Below are 21,438 nucleotides of genomic sequence, written 5' to 3' on the forward strand. Positions count from 1 at the left end.
ACGCTGTGTTTGTGGCATAGAGGTGCTAACCGTTCTTTCTTCCTCTGACTTCTCCCCCCAACCTCTTTCAACTGAAATTTGACCAAGGTCCCCCTCATCTGCTGAGTCTTCCATGTCCATGGACAGTTCCTATCTTCATGTCCTCCTGCACCTTCCTCAACATCTCGCCTGCTACCATGCGCCCTTGTTGATCCCTGTCCCCCATGGTCCCATGCCTGCCGCGTTGGTGATGATGAACGTCTGGACCTTGGTGATGTTGTTGTGTCTTGCGCATATGAATCCTCCTGTAGTTCCTCCCCTTCCTGTTGTCCCACCCCCTGACTCCGAATAGTGTTTAGCGTGTGCTCCAGCATGTAAATGACTGGAATCGTCATGCTGATAATGGCATTGTCAGTGCTAAACATATTCGTCGCCATGTCGAAACTGTGCAGAAGGGTGCATAGGTCCTTGATCTGAGATCACTCCATCAGGGTGATCTGCCCCACTTCTGCATCTCGTTGGCCCAGGCTATACATCATGACGTATTGCACCAGGGCTCGCCGGTGCTGCCACAGTCGCTGTAACATGTGGAGAGTTGAATTCCAGCGTGTCGCCACATCGCATTTCAGGCGATGAACCGGCAGGCCGAAAGACTTCTGGAGCGATGCAAGTCGCTCAGCTGCGGCGGTTGAACGGCGGAAGTGAGCACTGCAGACAGTTTCCGTGCCCTGGTCAGAAGGCCATCTAGGCCGGGATAGTGTGTTAAAAAATGCTGGACAACAAGGTTCAACACGTGAGCCATACAAGGCACGTGTGTCACCTTGCCCAGGCGAAGGGCCGCACCCAGGTTTGCAGCATTGTCGCACACGGCCTTACCAGGCTGCAGGTTGAGTGGAGACAACCATTTATCAAAATCAGTCTCCAGAGCTGCCCACAACTCAGTCGCTGTGTGACTCCTATTTCCAAGACATGTCAAGCTAAAGACCGCCTGATGCCGTTGCGCTCTGCTGCCAGCATAGTAATGAGGGGTGCGTGATTCCTTCTGCGCAGTGAGAACGCTGGTGGCCTGACCAGGCAGGCTTGGGGCGGAGGTGGAGGACCCAGATGAGGTGGAGGATGCAGAAGCAGTGGCGGAACTTGGACAGACAGAGGATTGACACACAAGTCGTGGGGACGGCAAGACTTGTGCAGCAGACCCTTCACCATCTATCACCATAGTTACCCAGTGGCCAGTCAGCGACATGTAACGTCCCTGTCCATGCTTACTGGTCCAAGTATCGGTGGTGAAATGCACCCGTTCACACACAGAGTTTCTCAAGGAAGCGGTGATGTTGTGTGCGACATGCTGGTGTAGCGCGGGCACACCTTTCTTAGAGAAGTAGTGGCGACTAGGCATCTGGTACTGGGGCACAGCGACAGACATAAGGTCTCTAAAATCCTGTGTGTCCACTAGGCGGAAAGGCAGCATTTCTGTAGCCAACAGCTTACAGAGGGATAGAGTCAACCTCTTCGCTTTGTCATGGGTCGCAGGAAGTGGCCTTTTATTTGACCACATCTGAGGGACAGAGATCTGGCTGCTGTGTGTAGACGGTGTTGAGTAGGGTGTCCCTGGAAAAATGCAGCTTAGTGAGGAAAGTGCAGGCGGAGACATGATGTTGCCTTCATCCAAAGTTGGTGCTATCGATGTCTGAGAGAGCTGTACACACTCACTTGTTTCCCCTTCCAAAACAACTGACGACCTACCAAGCAAACTGCCTGTTGCGGTTACAGTGGTGGAAGTTGTGGGTGGAAAAACAGGTGTGACAGCTGTCCCCACAGTCCTAGAAGATGACGAGCGCGCGGATGCCCTGGAAGGGGCAGGCGGTGGATGGTTGGCTCCGCTAGGCCGCATTGCAGCACGGTGAGCTTCCCACCAGGCCATATGATATTTATTCATGTGACGATTCATGGAAGAAGTTGTCAAACTGCTGAGGTTTTGACCTCTACTAAGATAACCATGCAAAATGTTACAGATCACATAATTTGGGCGATCTTTTTTTATGTCAAAAAAGGACCAGGCTAGGCAAGGCTTAGAGGCCATGCGACCTGTTGATCCACCCCGAATAATGCTCAGAGGCAGAGTGGTGGCTGAGGATGCAGTTGTAGACGTGCTACCAGTGCTCCGACTGTGTCCAGGAAGGCGCAAGGTTACTTCGACGTCGGTTGCATCCTCCTCCACCGCCTCTGTTGACCTCCTCGATGGTCTGACTGTGGGTTGACAGTAGGTGGGATCTAGAACTTCATCATCAATTGTTGTGTTTGCACTCCCCTCCCCCTCAGACCGAGCCTCTTCTTGCCCTGACCGAATATTTAAGTTGTCATCCCAATCGGGTATCTGCGTCTCATCTTCATCAGTATGTTCCTCATTGCCTATAACCACAGTTGTTGGAAAGGCAGCATTTTGGTAGCCAACAGTTTGCATATGATGAAAGTCAACCTCCAAGCCATGTCATGCCCTTCTAAAAGCATGTAAAACACAGCGAGGGGACTCCAACCACAGTCTCCCTCGTTTCCACTAACTGGGCCACACACATCCCACTTGACTGGCATCGGTTGAGCCCCCTTTTGAAAAAGAAAAAGATGCTTTGCATGAAGCACTCTCAAAAATACGCGTGCCTTTCCCGTCCCCTGGCTGACCCAGGGGAAGAAAAGTCCTCTGAGAGCCATGACTTGTTCATCTTGGTTCTTTTAGAGACACAGCGAGGGGACTCCAACCACAGTCTCCCTCATTTCCACTAACTGGGCCACACACACCCCACTTGACTGGCATCGGTTGAGCACCCTTTTGAAAAAGAAAAAGATGCTTTGCATGAAGCACTCTCAAAAATACGCGTGCCTTTCCCGTCCCCTGGCTGACCCAGGGGAAGAAAAGTCCTCTGAGAGCCATGACTTGTTCATCTTGGTTCTTTTAGAGACACAGCGAGGGGACTCCAACCACAGTCTCCCTCGTTTCCACTAACTGGGCCACACACACCCCACTTGACTGGCATCGGTTGAGCCCCCTTTTGAAAAAGAAAAAGATGCTTTGCATGAAGCACTCTCAAAAATACGCGTGCCTTTCCCGTCCCCTGGCTGACCCAGGGGAAGAAAAGTCCTCTGAGAGCCATGATTTGTTCATTTTGGTTCTTTTAGAAACACAGCGAGGGGACTCCAACCACAGTCTCCCTCGTTGCCACTAATTGGGCCACACACACCCCTCTTGACTGACATCAGTTGATGCCCCTTTTGAAAAAGAAAAAGATGCTTTGCATGAAGCACTCTCAAAAATACGCATGCCTTTCCCGTCCCCTGGCTGACCCAGGGGAAGAAAAGTCCTCTGAGAGCCATGACTTGTTCATCTTGGTTCTTTTAGAGACACAGCGAGGGGACTCCAACCACAGTCTCCCTCGTTTCCACTAACTGGGCCACACACACGCCACTTGACTGGCATCGGTTGAGCCCCCTTTTGAAAAAGAAAAAGATGCTTTGCATGAAGCACTCTCAAAAATACGCGTGCCTTTCCCGTCCCCTGGCTGACCCAGGGGAAGAAAAGTCCTCTGAGAGCCATGACTTGTTCATCTTGGTTCTTTTAGAGACACAGCGAGGGGACTCCAACCACAGTCTCCCTCGTTTCCACTAACTGGGCCACACACACCCCACTTGACTGGCATCGGTTGAGCCCCCTTTTGAAAAAGAAAAAGATGCTTTGCATGAAGCACTCTCAAAAATACGCGTGCCTTTCCCGTCCCCTGGCTGACCCAGGGGAAGAAAAGTCCTCTGAGAGCCATGACTTGTTCATCTTGGTTCTTTTAGAGACACAGCGAGGGGACTCCAACCACAGTCTCCCTCGTTTCCACTAACTGGGCCACACACACCCCACTTGACTGGCATCGGTTGAGCCCCCTTTTGAAAAAGAAAAAGATGCTTTGCATGAAGCACTCTCAAAAATACGCGTGCCTTTCCCGTCCCCTGGCTGACCCAGGGGAAGAAAAGTCCTCTGAGAGCCATGACTTGTTCATCTTGGTTCTTTTAGAGACACAGCGAGGGGACTCCAACCACAGTCTCCCTCGTTTCCACTAACTGGGCCACACACACGCCACTTGACTGGCATCGGTTGAGCCCCCTTTTGAAAAAGAAAAAGATGCTTTGCATGAAGCACTCTCAAAAATACGCGTGCCTTTCCCGTCCCCTGGCTAACCCAGGGGAAGAAAAGTCCTCTGAGAGCCATGATTTGTTCATTTTGGTTCTTTTAGAAACACAGCGAGGGGACTCCAACCACAGTCTCCCTCGTTGCCACTAATTGGGCCACACACACCCCTCTTGACTGACATCAGTTGATGCCCCTTTTGAAAAAGAAAAAGATGCTTTGCATGAAGCACTCTCAAAAATACGCGTGCCTTTCCCGTCCCCTGGCTGACCCAGGGGAAGAAAAGTCCTCTGAGAGCCATGACTTGTTCATCTTGGTTCTTTTAGAGACACAGCGAGGGGACTCCAACCACAGTCTCCCTCGTTTCCACTAACTGGGCCACACACACCACACTTGACTGGCATCGGTTGAGCCCCCTTTTGAAAAAGAAAAAGATGCTTTGCATGAAGCACTCTCAAAAATACGCGTGCCTTTCCCGTCCCCTGGCTGACCCAGGGGAAGAAAAGTCCTCTGAGAGCCATGACTTGTTCATCTTGGTTCTTTTAGAGACACAGCGAGGGGACTCCAACCACAGTCTCCCTCGTTTCCACTAACTGGGCCACACACACGCCACTTGACTGGCATCGGTTGAGCCCCCTTTTGAAAAAGAAAAAGATGCTTTGCATGAAGCACTCTCAAAAATACGCGTGCCTTTCCCGTCCCCTGGCTGACCCAGGGGAAGAAAAGTCCTCTGAGAGCCATGACTTGTTCATCTTGGTTCTTTTAGAGACACAGCGAGGGGACTCCAACCACAGTCTCCCTCGTTTCCACTAACTGGGCCACACACACGCCACTTGACTGGCATCGGTTGAGCCCCCTTTTGAAAAAGAAAAAGATGCTTTGCATGAAGCACTCTCAAAAATACGCGTGCCTTTCCCGTCCCCTGGCTGACCCAGGGGAAGAAAAGTCCTCTGAGAGCCATGACTTGTTCATCTTGGTTCTTTTAGAGACACAGCGAGGGGACTCCAACCACAGTCTCCCTCGTTTCCACTAACTGGGCCACACACAGCCCACTTGACTGGCATCGGTTGAGCCCCGTTTTGAAAAAGAAAAAGATGCTTTGCATGAAGCACTCTCAAAAATACGCGTGCCTTTCCCGTCCCCTGGCTGACCTAGGGGAAGAAAAGTCCTCTGAGAGCCGTGACTTGTTCATCTTGGTTCTTTTAGAGACACAGCGAGGGGACTCCAACCACAGTCTCCCTCGTTTCCACTAACTGGGCCACACACACGCCACTTGACTGGCATCGGTTGAGCCCCCTTTTGAAAAAGAAAAAGATGCTTTGCATGAAGCACTCTCAAAAATACGCGTGCCTTTCCCGTCCCCTGGCTGACCCAGGGGAAGAAAAGTCCTCTGAGAGCCATGTCCACATTGTCAGTGGACAGACACGTGTGGTTATCTGCCAGCAGACCCCCAGCAGCACTGAAGACAGGTTCCGAGAGAACGCTGACTGCAGGACACGACAAGATCACCAAGGCGTACGTAGCGAGCTCAGGCAATTTATCCAGATTGGAAGCCTAAAATGAGCAGGGCTCAAGTTGCACATTAATGGAATCGATGTTTCCTTGCATATACTCATATATCTGTGTGTCCTCCTCTTTTTCCTTGTCCAGCTCTTTTGTTTTCGCATGAGTATATGTCCTTGTCACTTTCCCATGTGTTGTGAGTTGTTTGTCACCTTTTGGACACCTTTGAGGGTGTTTTCTAGGTGTTTTTCTGTGTTTGTGATTGCCTGCCATTGTTTCCTATTGGCTCGAGTTCGGTTCGTCGAACGTTCGACGAGCCGAACTCGAACGGGAGCTCCGTTCGGCGAACCGACCTCGAGCCGAACCGGGACCGGTTCGCTCATCTCTAGTAAGGAGATGTTTGTCGCTCCTGCGGGTTTATACACAGCGATGTGTGGAGCTACAGGAACGACAAACAACATCGTACCTGCAGTCGAACCGACATTATGGAAATGAACGACGTTACACAGATCAGCGATATTGTACGCTTCTGCGCTCGTTCATCGTCGCACCTAGGATTTACACGTTGCGATGTCGCTACCAGCGCCGGATGTGCGTCACTAACGATGTGACCCCGACGATATATCGGTAGCGATGTCGCAACATGTAAAGCCCCCCTAAGTGTATGCTACAACTAGGTTGTTCTGTTAAGAAAAAACAAAAAGCCAGCACCAAATGTGCACTACAGCACTAAACATTCCAAACTGTACTTATTATAAAAAAAATTTTGAGATTTTTGGCAAAAAATTGCAATTTCTTGAGCTGCTTCGCCACGTCACGGCAAATCTCATTTGAAGCAGTCCTACACTAAAATATTTTTATAAAATGTGCCATACGGCCTCACATATGAATAGTAGAACTGCTCTTAGCAGCACTCACCTGGTCTATTTCAATCCCGTACCCATGACTGAGTCATGGCTGTGGGCGGGACAGGTCCAAGCAAATGCTGCATGAAGTAAATAGCCTGTGGACAAAGCCTGATGACTTAATGTGAACAGTCACCAACCGCCAAAATCCAGACAGATGGAATACATCCCAAATTGGGGTGCATAGCAAGGTGGAGGTCAACCACCGACCAATTCAATGAAGAAAAAACAAAAAGCCAGCACCAAATGTGCACTACAGCACTAAACATTCCAAACTGTACTTATTCTAAAAAAAATTTTGAGATTTTTGGCAAAAAATTGCAATTTCTTGAGCTGCTTCGCCACGTCACGGCAAATCTCATTTGAAGCAGTCCTACACTAAAATATTTTTATAAAATGTGCCATACGGCCTCACATATGAATAGTAGAACTGCTCTTAGCAGCACTCACCTGGTCTATTTCAATCCCGTACCCATGACTGAGTCATGGCTGTGGGCGGGACAGGTCCAAGCAAATGCTGCATGAAGTAAATAGCCTGTGGACAAAGCCTGATGACTTAATGTGAACAGTCACCAACCGCCAAAATCCAGACAGATGGAATACATCCCAAATTGGGGTGCATAGCAAGGTGGAGGTCAACCACCGACCAATTCAATGAAGAAAAAACAAAAAGCCAGCACCAAATGTGCACTACAGCACTAAACATTCCAAACTGTACTTATTATAAAAAAATTTTTGAGATTTTTGGCAAAAAATTGCAATTTCTTGAGCTGCTTCGCCACGTCACGGCAAATCTCATTTGAAGCAGTCCTACACTAAAATATTTTTATAAAATGTGCCATACGGCCTCACATATGAATAGTAGAACTGCTCTTAGCAGCACTCACCTGGTCTATTTCAATCCCGTACCCATGACTGAGTCATGGCTGTGGGCGGGACAGGTCCAAGCAAATGCTGCATGAAGTAAATAGCCTGTGGACAAAGCCTGATGACTTAATGTGAACAGTCACCAACCGCCAAAATCCAGACAGATGGAATACATCCCAAATTGGGGTGCATAGCAAGGTGGAGGTCAACCACCGACCAATTCAATGAAGAAAAAACAAAAAGCCAGCACCAAATGTGCACTACAGCACTAAACATTCCAAACTGTACTTATTCTAAAAAAAATTTTGAGATTTTTGGCAAAAAATTGCAATTTCTTGAGCTGCTTCGCCACGTCACGGCAAATCTCATTTGAAGCAGTCCTACACTAAAATATTTTTATAAAATGTGCCATACGGCCTCACATATGAATAGTAGAACTGCTCTTAGCAGCACTCACCTGGTCTATTTCAATCCCGTACCCATGACTGAGTCATGGCTGTGGGCGGGACAGGTCCAAGCAAATGCTGCATGAAGTAAATAGCCTGTGGACAAAGCCTGATGACTTAATGTGAACAGTCACCAACCGCCAAAATCCAGACAGATGGAATACATCCCAAATTGGGGTGCATAGCAAGGTGGAGGTCAACCACCGACCAATTCAATGAAGAAAAAACAAAAAGCCAGCACCAAATGTGCACTACAGCACTAAACATTCCAAACTGTACTTATTATAAAAAAATTTTTGAGATTTTTGGCAAAAAATTGCAATTTCTTGAGCTGCTTCGCCACGTCACGGCAAATCTCATTTGAAGCAGTCCTACACTAAAATATTTTTATAAAATGTGCCATACGGCCTCACATATGAATAGTAGAACTGCTCTTAGCAGCACTCACCTGGTCTATTTCAATCCCGTACCCATGACTGAGTCATGGCTGTGGGCGGGACAGGTCCAAGCAAATGCTGCATGAAGTAAATAGCCTGTGGACAAAGCCTGATGACTTAATGTGAACAGTCACCAACCGCCAAAATCCAGACAGATGGAATACATCCCAAATTGGGGTGCATAGCAAGGTGGAGGTCAACCACCGACCAATTCAATGAAGAAAAAACAAAAAGCCAGCACCAAATGTGCACTACAGCACTAAACATTCCAAACTGTACTTATTATAAAAAAAATTTTGAGATTTTTGGCAAAAAATTGCAATTTCTTGAGCTGCTTCGCCACGTCACGGCAAATCTCATTTGAAGCAGTCCTACACTAAAATATTTTTATAAAATGTGCCATACGGCCTCACATATGAATAGTAGAACTGCTCTTAGCAGCACTCACCTGGTCTATTTCAATCCCGTACCCATGACTGAGTCATGGCTGTGGGCGGGACAGGTCCAAGCAAATGCTGCATGAAGTAAATAGCCTGTGGACAAAGCCTGATGACTTAATGTGAACAGTCACCAACCGCCAAAATCCAGACAGATGGAATACATCCCAAATTGGGGTGCATAGCAAGGTGGAGGTCAACCACCGACCAATTCAATGAAGAAAAAACAAAAAGCCAGCACCAAATGTGCACTACAGCACTAAACATTCCAAACTGTACTTATTATAAAAAAATTTTTGAGATTTTTGGCAAAAAATTGCAATTTCTTGAGCTGCTTCGCCACGTCACGGCAAATCTCATTTGAAGCAGTCCTACACTAAAATATTTTTATAAAATGTGCCATACGGCCTCACATATGAATAGTAGAACTGCTCTTAGCAGCACTCACCTGGTCTATTTCAATCCCGTACCCATGACTGAGTCATGGCTGTGGGCGGGACAGGTCCAAGCAAATGCTGCATGAAGTAAATAGCCTGTGGACAAAGCCTAATGACTTAATGTGAACAGTCACCAACCGCCAAAATCCAGACAGATGGAATACATCCCAAATTGGGGTGCATAGCAAGGTGGAGGTCAACCACCGACCAATTCAATGAAGAAAAAACAAAAAGCCAGCACCAAATGTGCACTACAGCACTAAACATTCCAAACTGTACTTATTATAAAAAAATTTTTGAGATTTTTGGCAAAAAATTGCAATTTCTTGAGCTGCTTCGCCACGTCACGGCAAATCTCATTTGAAGCAGTCCTACACTAAAATATTTTTATAAAATGTGCCATACGGCCTCACATATGAATAGTAGAACTGCTCTTAGCAGCACTCACCTGGTCTATTTCAATCCCGTACCCATGACTGAGTCATGGCTGTGGGCGGGACAGGTCCAAGCAAATGCTGCATGAAGTAAATAGCCTGTGGACAAAGCCTGATGACTTAATGTGAACAGTCACCAACCGCCAAAATCCAGACAGATGGAATACATCCCAAATTGGGGTGCATAGCAAGGTGGAGGTCAACCACCGACCAATTCAATGAAGAAAAAACAAAAAGCCAGCACCAAATGTGCACTACAGCACTAAACATTCCAAACTGTACTTATTATAAAAAAATTTTTGAGATTTTTGGCAAAAAATTGCAATTTCTTGAGCTGCTTCGCCACGTCACGGCAAATCTCATTTGAAGCAGTCCTACACTAAAATATTTTTATAAAATGTGCCATACGGCCTCACATATGAATAGTAGAACTGCTCTTAGCAGCACTCACCTGGTCTATTTCAATCCCGTACCCATGACTGAGTCATGGCTGTGGGCGGGACAGGTCCAAGCAAATGCTGCATGAAGTAAATAGCCTGTGGACAAAGCCTGATGACTTAATGTGAACAGTCACCAACCGCCAAAATCCAGACAGATGGAATACATCCCAAATTGGGGTGCATAGCAAGGTGGAGGTCAACCACCGACCAATTCAATGAAGAAAAAACAAAAAGCCAGCACCAAATGTGCACTACAGCACTAAACATTCCAAACTGTACTTATTATAAAAAAATTTTTGAGATTTTTGGCAAAAAATTGCAATTTCTTGAGCTGCTTCGCCACGTCACGGCAAATCTCATTTGAAGCAGTCCTACACTAAAATATTTTTATAAAATGTGCCATACGGCCTCACATATGAATAGTAGAACTGCTCTTAGCAGCACTCACCTGGTCTATTTCAATCCCGTACCCATGACTGAGTCATGGCTGTGGGCGGGACAGGTCCAAGCAAATGCTGCATGAAGTAAATAGCCTGTGGACAAAGCCTGATGACTTAATGTGAACAGTCACCAACCGCCAAAATCCAGACAGATGGAATACATCCCAAATTGGGGTGCATAGCAAGGTGGAGGTCAACCACCGACCAATTCAATGAAGAAAAAACAAAAAGCCAGCACCAAATGTGCACTACAGCACTAAACATTCCAAACTGTACTTATTATAAAAAAAATTTTGAGATTTTTGGCAAAAAATTGCAATTTCTTGAGCTGCTTCGCCACGTCACGGCAAATCTCATTTGAAGCAGTCCTACACTAAAATATTTTTATAAAATGTGCCATACGGCCTCACATATGAATAGTAGAACTGCTCTTAGCAGCACTCACCTGGTCTATTTCAATCCCGTACCCATGACTGAGTCATGGCTGTGGGCGGGACAGGTCCAAGCAAATGCTGCATGAAGTAAATAGCCTGTGGACAAAGCCTGATGACTTAATGTGAACAGTCACCAACCGCCAAAATCCAGACAGATGGAATACATCCCAAATTGGGGTGCATAGCAAGGTGGAGGTCAACCACCGACCAATTCAATGAAGAAAAAACAAAAAGCCAGCACCAAATGTGCACTACAGCACTAAACATTCCAAACTGTACTTATTATAAAAAAATTTTTGAGATTTTTGGCAAAAAATTGCAATTTCTTGAGCTGCTTCGCCACGTCACGGCAAATCTCATTTGAAGCAGTCCTACACTAAAATATTTTTATAAAATGTGCCATACGGCCTCACATATGAATAGTAGAACTGCTCTTAGCAGCACTCACCTGGTCTATTTCAATCCCGTACCCATGACTGAGTCATGGCTGTGGGCGGGACAGGTCCAAGCAAATGCTGCTTCATGCAGCATTTGCTTGGACCTGTCCCACCCACAGCCATGACTCAGTCATGGGTACGGGACTGCAATAGACCAGGTGAGTGCTGCTGAGAGCAGTTCTGCTATTTATATGTGAGGCCGTATGGCACATTTTATAAAAATATTTTAGTGTAGGACTGCTTCAAATGAGATTTGCCGTGACGTGGCGAAGCAGCTCAAGAAATTGCAATTTTTTGCCAAAAATCTCAAAAAAAATTTTTATAATGCAGTTTGGAATATTTGATGCCTTAGTGCACATTGGTGCTGGCTCTTTGTTGTTTCTTTGTTGAATTGGTCGGTGGTTGACCTCCACCTTGCTATGCACCCCAATTTGGGATGTATTCCATCTGTATAGATTTTGGCGTTTGGTGACTGTTCACATTGGGTCATCAGGCTTTGTCCACAGGCTATATATATACTTCATGCAGCATTTGCTTGGACCTGTCCCGCCCACAGCCATGACTCAGTCATGGGTACGGGACTGCAATAGACCAGGTGAGTGCTGCTGAGAGCAGTTCTGCTATTTATATGTGAGGCCGTATGGCACATTTTATAAAAATATTTTAGTGTAGGACTGCTTCAAATGAGATTTGCCGTGACGTGGCGAAGCAGCTCAAGAAATTGCAATTTTTTGCCAAAAATCTCAAAAAAAATTTTTATAATGCAGTTTGGAATATTTGATGCCTTAGTGGACATTGGTGCTGGCTCTTTGTTGTTTCTTTGTTGAATTGGTCGGTGGTTGACCTCCACCTTGCTATGCACCCCAATTTGGGATGTATTCCATCTGTATAGATTTTGGCGTTTGGTGACTGTTCACATTGGGTCATCAGGCTTTGTCCACAGGCTATATATATACTTCATGCAGCATTTGCTTGGACCTGTCCCGCCCACAGCCATGACTCAGTCATGGGTACGGGACTGCAATAGACCAGGTGAGTGCTGCTGAGAGCAGTTCTGCTATTTATATGTGAGGCCGTATGGCACATTTTATAAAAATATTTTAGTGTAGGACTGCTTCAAATGAGATTTGCCGTGACGTGGCGAAGCAGCTCAAGAAATTGCAATTTTTTGCCAAAAATCTCAAAAAAAATTTTTATAATGCAGTTTGGAATATTTGATGCCTTAGTGCACATTGGTGCTGGCTCTTTGTTGTTTCTTTGTTGAATTGGTCGGTGGTTGACCTCCACCTTGCTATGCACCCCAATTTGGGATGTATTCCATCTGTATAGATTTTGGCGTTTGGTGACTGTTCACATTGGGTCATCAGGCTTTGTCCACAGGCTATATATATACTTCATGCAGCATTTGCTTGGACCTGTCCCGCCCACAGCCATGACTCAGTCATGGGTACGGGACTGCAATAGACCAGGTGAGTGCTGCTGAGAGCAGTTCTGCTATTTATATGTGAGGCCGTATGGCACATTTTATAAAAAATATTTTAGTGTAGGACTGCTTCAAATGAGATTTGCCGTGACGTGGCGAAGCAGCTCAAGAAATTGCAATTTTTTGCCAAAAATCTCAAAAAAAATTTTTATAATGCAGTTTGGAATATTTGATGCCTTAGTGCACATTGGTGCTGGCTCTTTGTTGTTTCTAGGTTGTTCTGTTGTTTAAAGTAGCAGTTCCACACTGTGCACATTTAGTATGTGCTTACAATAGAAAAATGAGAACTCCAGGTAGAGTATAATATGACCAATTTACAAATAACCTCAACCCCTATTAAAAATATACGTTTTATTAATAATTGGTTACAATTCCAAGGACACACAAACACAAAAATACCAGAAGCAGGTAACCCCTATATGGGAGTCGGCAATGTATATATATATCTCGTGGAAGGGGGGGGGACACAAACCCTAGTAACCCTCAAAGGACTAGATGTCCCTACCTGTCAACAGAGGGTATGACGCCTTAAGTTTCCGGGCGCCCCCGTTCCACGACGGCTTTCCCTCTTTCTCCTTACCCTAAAACCAGGGACAGTGCTCAAATAAAGGTAAATAAGGGGAAGTAAGATTGCCGCTCCCAAAATTTAAGTGGGGTTTGGTACACCAATATGTATTCAAGGCCTGATTACTGGCAATATGATATACAACCATAGGAGGTGATATTTAAGAAAACAAAATAACTGCAAACATTAGCCCATGTAATAATCCCTTATACCAAAAACATTCCAAAAGGGAGCTACCATGAAAAAAGCAGGTCCTCATCCCTGCCTTGCCTCAAAGGCAAGGCAGGGATGAGGACCTGCTTTTTTCAGGGAAGTAAAATTATCCTTATATTCCCTTTAGTGTCTTTTATATTTACTTGGGACTTATTGTATCCCAGTAAGGCACCATTTATGCGTGGTACTATAAACTCTGCAAAACAAATGGTCTTGGTCTGATTGTGGAGGGACCATGGTAGCTCCCTTTTGGAATGTTTTTGGTCTAAGGGATTATTACATGTGCTAATGTTTGCAGGTATTTCGTTTTCTTAAATATCACCTCCTATGGTTGTATATCATATTGCCAGTAATCAGGCCTTGAATACATATTGGTGTACCAAACCCCACTTAAATTTTGGGAGCGGCAATCTTACTTCCCCTTATTTACCTTTATTTGAGCACTGTCCCTGGTTTTAGGGGAAGGAGAAAGAGGGAAAGCCGTCGTGGAACGGGGGCGCCCGGAAACTTAAGGCGTCATACCCTCCGATGACAGGTAGGGACATCTAGTCCTTTGAGGGTTACTAGGGTTTGTCCCCCCCCCCCCTTCCATGAGATATAGATATATATATATATATATATATATATATATATATATATATATATATATATATATATATATACATTGCCGACTCCCATATAGGGGTTACCTGCTTCTGGCATTTTTGTGTTTGTGTGTCCTTGGAATTTTAACCAATTATTAATAAAACGTATATTTTTAATAGGGGTTGAGGTTATTTGTAAATTGGTCATTTAGTATGTGCACAAGACTTTTCTACAAGAAATATCAGTGTTGGCAGGAAAAACGCTCCATAAAATACTATAATTTTTTTAGCCATTTTTGACGTGTTTTGCTGAGTTTTTACTTGACCACTTGAATTAGCAGGAGTAAAAGAAATGCTTTGAAAAGCAGCAATGCTGCAGATGACTCTGCATAATCATGTAATGCTACATTTGACGCATCTTTCATCTTTAGCTGAACACCAAGGTGGATGTTACTGAAAGGGGATTGTCCAACTGGAACAACCCCTTTAATGTGTAATTGGAATTATTATTGATTTCATATAGATGATTTATTATGAATTATGGGCAAGACAATCAGGTTAATTATTTTCTCATTTTATAGATGATATAAGTCTGTCTGAATTGCTAACAGTCTCAAACTGGAGAAATATTGTGTGTAAATTTTCGATCAATTTAGTCAGACATATTATAAACATAGCCCATGTCTAGTGTACATATTCATTGTACTGCGCCCAAAGCCTGAAATGATGTGCTTACTGTACATTCATATTAAAGGGAATCTGTCTGCAGCTTTTTGATAAGTAATCTGAGGACAGAATGAGGTAGGGGCTGAGACACAGATTTCAGCAATATGTCACTTATTAGGCTGTGTGCTGTTGTTTCAATAAAATGTGTGTTTTATCAGTAGAAGATTATCACTAGCGCACCTGATCCAACCACCCTCCCAGCAATGGTTAGCAGCTTATCCCCTTCATAACCGCGGGATGTATCGTTACTTCCTATTTTTATGTGACTTAACGACCAGGGACGTAATGAAACGTCCTAAAATTAATTTAATTGCAATGGCCATAGCAACAACTTTCAAGTGATGCCCCTAGCTGTTTCTTACAGCAGAGGACCGTTGCTTCACCCCAGGGGGGGTGGCATCACCATCCCCCATCCACGATCGCTGTGATTGGCTGTTCAAATCTGAACCACAAATCACAGCAATCGCAGTGTTTTCGGCTAAAAAAAATGCCTAAAGCAGTGTGATACAGTGAGATCCAGCTATTATCGGTGCTGCAGCAGCACCGCATCATTGGCTGGAGGCCAGCAAACATGGCGTCCCCCCCACCCCCCTCTGAAGCACTGATTGGATTGATTGTGCTATGACACGCAGGGGGCGGTCTGACCTGGTAGTGACCACCCTCCTCAGTCTTGTTTCAGCCTGGAGATACCTCCCTCAGCCAGTCTGCGCCATGCTCCTGCTGGTACATGTAGTGCCATGCCGTCGCCGCTACTGTCAGATCACCACAGTTACTCCTCAATCCTTCTGCCACTGTAAGTATTGTGTGCTTCCCCTCTGACCTCTAGATCTGCCCCTCTGCGACCTCTCCATCTGCCACATGGGAACTCTCCATATGCCGCCATGCAACCTCTCTATCTGCCCCATTCAACTTCTCCATCTGCCCATCTGCAACCTCTCCATCTGCCCCTGTGTTGTTTCTTCCTGCCCAGAATCTCTTGCCCCTGCAGTTGGTGCGATCCCTTGGCTTCTCCTGTCTCAGCCTTGGAATCTGCTGTCCTCCTCTGATGTCCCCTACCTGCTGCCACTAGGTTATCTGAGTTCTTCACTGGTCTTATCGCATCTGCCTCCATCGCTGGGTCCTTCCTGGGTCCTTGCATGAGCCGTCCATCTTGCTGCCTGCTGCTGGGTTCTGTGGTGAGCCGTCCCATTTTGCTGCCTTCTGTTCCTCTGGTCACTGATCCTCCTGCTGTTCCTCTGGTCCTGTGAGTATAATTTTTTTTTATGACTGTCATCCCCTTTTTGCACCTCATCAGTGCATGAGTCCTGTAGCCTGCCGAGCGCCGATCAGTGATGCACATCATGGATCAGTATCCGTGCTCAATTTTGGGCAGGACTTTTTTTGTTTTATCCATATCCCATCACTATTTGCACCTCATCCGTGCGTGGGTCCTGCAGATGCCAATCAATGATGTACATCACTGATTGGTATCTGTGCGTTTGAAAAGTCAAACGGCACTCCTTGCCTTCTGAGCCCTGCCATGCACATAATAGTTGATTTCCACCACATGTGAGGTATTAGTGTGGCACTCTATGGTTAAGTAGAAACAGTAATACCTGGTAGGTGCAGGAAGGGATTTCCACATTAGGAGAATTCACATGACACACGCACACATACTCATCATAACACTCCACTAAACCGTGGCTAGGGTCTAGTGAACCTGAACTTGTATAGTGGTGAACATTGTCCCTGAAACCAGCCTGGGGGGTGGAGCTTAGTAGGTGAGGTGTCTGAGGTCAATGAGCGGGAAGCCTGTTAGTTCCGGGCAGAGCCAGTTAGTTACAGTCAGATTAAGTCAGAAGAGACCGTTGGCAAAGTCAGTCGAGTCGAGTGAAGTGTGAGAGATCCTGTGTGAGGGTCGGAGGTGAAGCAATACAGAAAAGGGGCGGAGGGACCAGTTCGGTTCACTCCAGAAGAAGCAACCCGGATACCGGAGTCTGAGTCTGCACGGGTTCAGTCAGGCCAAGCAGAAAAAATCGGAAAGTGAAGGGGACTTCAGTCTCCTGGCGCAGGAACACTTGTAGCACCGCCATTAATAGAGCCAGGGATCACAGCGGAGATAGTGGTACCCAGGAGAATGATTCTCTTCGCTTGCTATACAAGTGAGAGATACAAGAGAGATCAGGACCAGGTTTTAGACAGCCCAGGACTGAAACAATCACACAGTAACGAGGAGGCCACATAACTCATGAATGTGGAAATCCTAACTGCCATCTGACCACACAGATTGTACCCAGGAGTTAACTTTGCCAACAACATTAGTAAAGGTACAGAAAGAAATACCGTGTGTGTGTGTGTGTGTGTGTGTGTGTGTGTGTGTGTGTGTGTGTGTGACAGTCATTGTTCTCAGAGGTACAGCTCTCACTATGGACTTCGTTTGCCTGAACATGGGGAACCGCACATCAGTGGCCTTAAAGAAACCGGTATCAAGACTCGTGTGGTAAGCTGCCTCCCTGTGTGTAAAATCTTGATCCTTCCCAAGAGCCCCGGGGACATCGCTTCAGCGTTACAAACTAGCTGCTTCATCATCACCCCGGAGGTCTACAAGCAGCGCTGGTAATATTACCGAGAACCGTAGGTAATACACTTTTATTTATTTTTACTATTTTTTTTACCAGACTTCTTTTAACTGCCACCAGGGTCACGGGACCGGGCACAGCCACCTGTGACAATCTCCTGAAAACTAAAAGCCCGGGACCGGGCGCCCCACGGCCCTGAGTCAGGCATTAGCATTCCTATAAGAGTATATATAAATTCCTTGAGGAGCCTAGTTTTCAAAATGGGTCACTTGTTTAGGCACATCAGTTGCTCTCCAAACGCGACATGGCGTCTGCTAATGATTCCAACCAATTTTCCAGTCAAATGGGGCTCCGTCCCTTTCAAACTCTGGCGTGCGGCCAAACAATTGATTTCCACCAAATATGAGGTATCAGCGTACTCAAGAGAAATTGCACAATAAACTTTATGGTGCATTTTTCCTGATACCCTTGTAAAAACAAAAAAGCTACCTAGTTGAAGTAACAGCTCAACGTTATAAACTTCTGTGAAGCACCTGGGGCTTCAAGGGGCTTACCAAACATCTAGATATATTCCTTGAGGGGTCTAGTTTCCAAAATGGGGTCACTTGTGGGGGAGCTCCATTGTTTAGGCACCTCAGGAGGTTTCCAAACGTGACATGGCGTCTGCTAATGATTCCAGCTTATTTTGCTTTCAAAAACTTGACTGGTTCTCCTTCCCTTCCAAGCTCTGCCGTGCGCCCAAACAGTTGATTTCCACCACATATGAGGTATTGGCATACTCAGGTGAAATTGAAAAATATATTTTATGGTGCATTTTTTCCTAATACCCCTGTGAAAATGCAAAAATGTATGGCTAAAAAACATTTTTGTGTAAAAAAGTAAAATTTTCATTTTTTCCTTCCAAATTGCTTTGGTTCCTGTGAAGCACCTAAAGGATTAATAAACTTCTTGAATGTGATTTTGAGCAGTGTCAGATGTGCAGTTTTTATAATGGTGTCACTTTTGGGTATTTTCTGTCCCTTAGGCCTCTCAAAGTCACTTCAAATATGATGTGGTCCCTGTAAAAAACGGTTTTGGAAAATTTGTTGGAAAAATAAGAAATTGCTGATGAACTTTGAACCCTTCTAACTTCCTAACAAAAAAAATGATGTTTCAAAAATTGCGCCGATGTAAAGTAGACAAGTGGGAAATGTTATCTAGTAACTATTTTGTGTGACATAACTCTCAGATTTATGGGCATAAAATTTCAAAGTTTAAAAATTGCAAAATTTTCACACTTTTTGCCAATTTTCCTATATTTTCACAAATAAACACAATAAATATTGGTCTAAATTTACCACTATCATGAAGTACAATATGTCACATCAAAAGAAGGTTAGAATCACCGGGATCCGTTGAAGCGTTCCAGAGTTATAACCTGTCAAAGTGAAAAAATAGCCCAGTCATTAAGGTGTTTTAGAGCCCGGGGGTGAAGGGCTTAAACTGTCAATATATACAGAGAGCTACTAATCAGGGGTGTGGGTGGGGTTATCTTTCTGAGCTTTGCTACATTCTACATCTAAAAACTCTTATTGTGACACAACTGTTCCATCCAGAAATCTAAGTGATACATGCTGTCAGAATAGGTAGCAAAAACCTGCCGACAGATTTCCTTTAATCCCAGCTGGAAAAAAAAAAAAAAGTTGCATTGCATGCTATACTACAGAGCTGCTCCTAGGGAAGAGTTTGGCAAAGTCCATCAATACAGTCAGGGCCAGAAATATTTGGACAGTGACACAAGTTTTGTTATTTTAGCTGTTTACAAAAATATGTTCAGAAATACAATTATATATATAATATGGACTGAAAGTGCACACTCCCAGCTGCAATATGAGAGTTTTCACATCCAAATCGGAGGAAGGGTTTAGGAATCATAGCTCTGTAATGCATAGCCTCCTCTTTTTCAAGGGACCAAAAGTAATTGGACAAGGGACTCTAAGGGCTGCAATTAACTCTGGAGGCGTCTCCCTCGTTAACCTGTAATCAATGAAGTAGTTAAAAGGTCTGGGGTTGATTACAGGTGTGTGGTTTTGCATTTGGAAGCTGTTGCTGTGACCAGACAACATGCGGTCTAAGGAACTCTGAATTGAGGTGAAGCAGAACATCCTGAGGCTGAAAAAAAAGAAAAAATCCATCAGAGAGATAGCAGACATGCTTGGAGTAGCAAAATCAACAGTCGGGTACATTCTGAGAAAAAAGGAATTGACTGGTGAGCTTGGGAACTCAAAAAGGCCTGTGCGTCCATGGATGACAACAGTGGTGGATGATCGCCGCATACTTTCTTTGGTGAAGAAGAACCCGTTCACAACATCAACTGAAGTCCAGAACACTCTCAGTGAAGTAGGTGTATCTGTCTCTAAGTCAACAGTACAGAGAAGACTCCATGAAAGTAAATACAAAGGGTTCACATCTAGATGCAAACCATTCATCAATTCCAAAAATAGACAGGCCAGAGTTAAATTTGATGAAAAACACCTCATGAAGCCAGCTCAGTTCTGGAAAAGTATTCTATGGACAGATGAGACAAAGATCAACCTGTACCAGAATGATGGGAAGAAAAAAGTTTGCAGAAGAAAGGGAACGGCACATGATCCAAGGCACACCACATCCTCTGTAAAACATGGTGGAGGCAACGTGATGGCATGGGCATGCATGGCTTTCAATGGCACTGGGTCACTTGTGTTTATTGATGACATAACAGCAGACAAGAGTAGCCGGATGAATTCTGAAGTGTACCGGGATATACTTTCAGCCCAGATTCAGCCAAAATGCCGTAAAGTTGATCGGACGGCGCTTCATAGTACAGATGGAGAATGACCCCAAGCATACAGCCAAAGCTACCCAGGAGTTCATGAGTGCAAAAAAGTGGAACATTCTGCAATGACCAAGTCAATCACCAGATCTTAACCCAATTGAGCATGCATTTCACTTGCTCAAATCCAGACTTAAGACGGAAAGACCCACAAACAAGCAAGACCTGAAGGCTGCGGCTGTAAAGGCCTGGCAAAGCATTAAGAAGGAGGAAACCCAGCGTTTGGTGATGTCCATGGGTTCCAGACTTAAGGCAGTGATTGCCTCCAAAGGATTCACAAGAAAATATTGAAAATAAAAATATTTTGTTTGGGTTTGGTTTATTTGTCCAATTACTTTTGACCTCCTAAAATGTGGAGTGTTTGTAAAGAAATGTGTACAATTCCTACAATTTCTATCAGATATTTTTGTTCAAACCTTCAAATTAAACGTTACAATCTGCACTTGAATTCTGTTGTAGAGGTTTCATTTCAAATACAATGTGGTGGCATGCAGAGCCCAACTCGCGAAAATTGTGTCACTGTCCAAATATTTCTGGACCTAACTGTATGTTCCCTGTGCTCATGCATTCTGGATATTTATTCTCATTGATTACTATGACAGAAAGAAAAATTAAGGCCACTGATGTTTGACATCCGTTTGTCTGTTGCATTTTTAGAAAAAGACAAATTATTGTCATAAACAGAACCCTTGCATTACTGATGAAAACATGATCAGAGGAACCCCATTGATTATTATGGGGTTCACCTGGTTTTCATGTGGTGTGTTTTTAGAACAGAAGAATTGATCCCATATTAATCAATGGGCTACCTGTGCTCCAGTCTGAATCAGTAATGCATGAGATTTGTTTTCAATATTCCATGTCTCTGGTTCTAAAAATGGAGAAATGGAATATCAAACACAAGTTGAATGTAGCTATAGAAGCACTTTCCATACTAGCCACTGCTGTTTTGCTAACCTTACTGATAGTGCCGGCTTTTAGTATAGTAGATGAAATAACGTATGCAGCTCTCTTAAATATTGTATATACAGAGAATACGGTGAATATCTAAACAGATGACTAGTAATGTTCTCTACAGTTCACCAGAACGAGCCCCA

Source organism: Anomaloglossus baeobatrachus, chromosome 1 (assembly GCF_048569485.1).
Source record: "Anomaloglossus baeobatrachus isolate aAnoBae1 chromosome 1, aAnoBae1.hap1, whole genome shotgun sequence".
NCBI lineage: Eukaryota > Metazoa > Chordata > Amphibia > Anura > Aromobatidae > Anomaloglossus > Anomaloglossus baeobatrachus.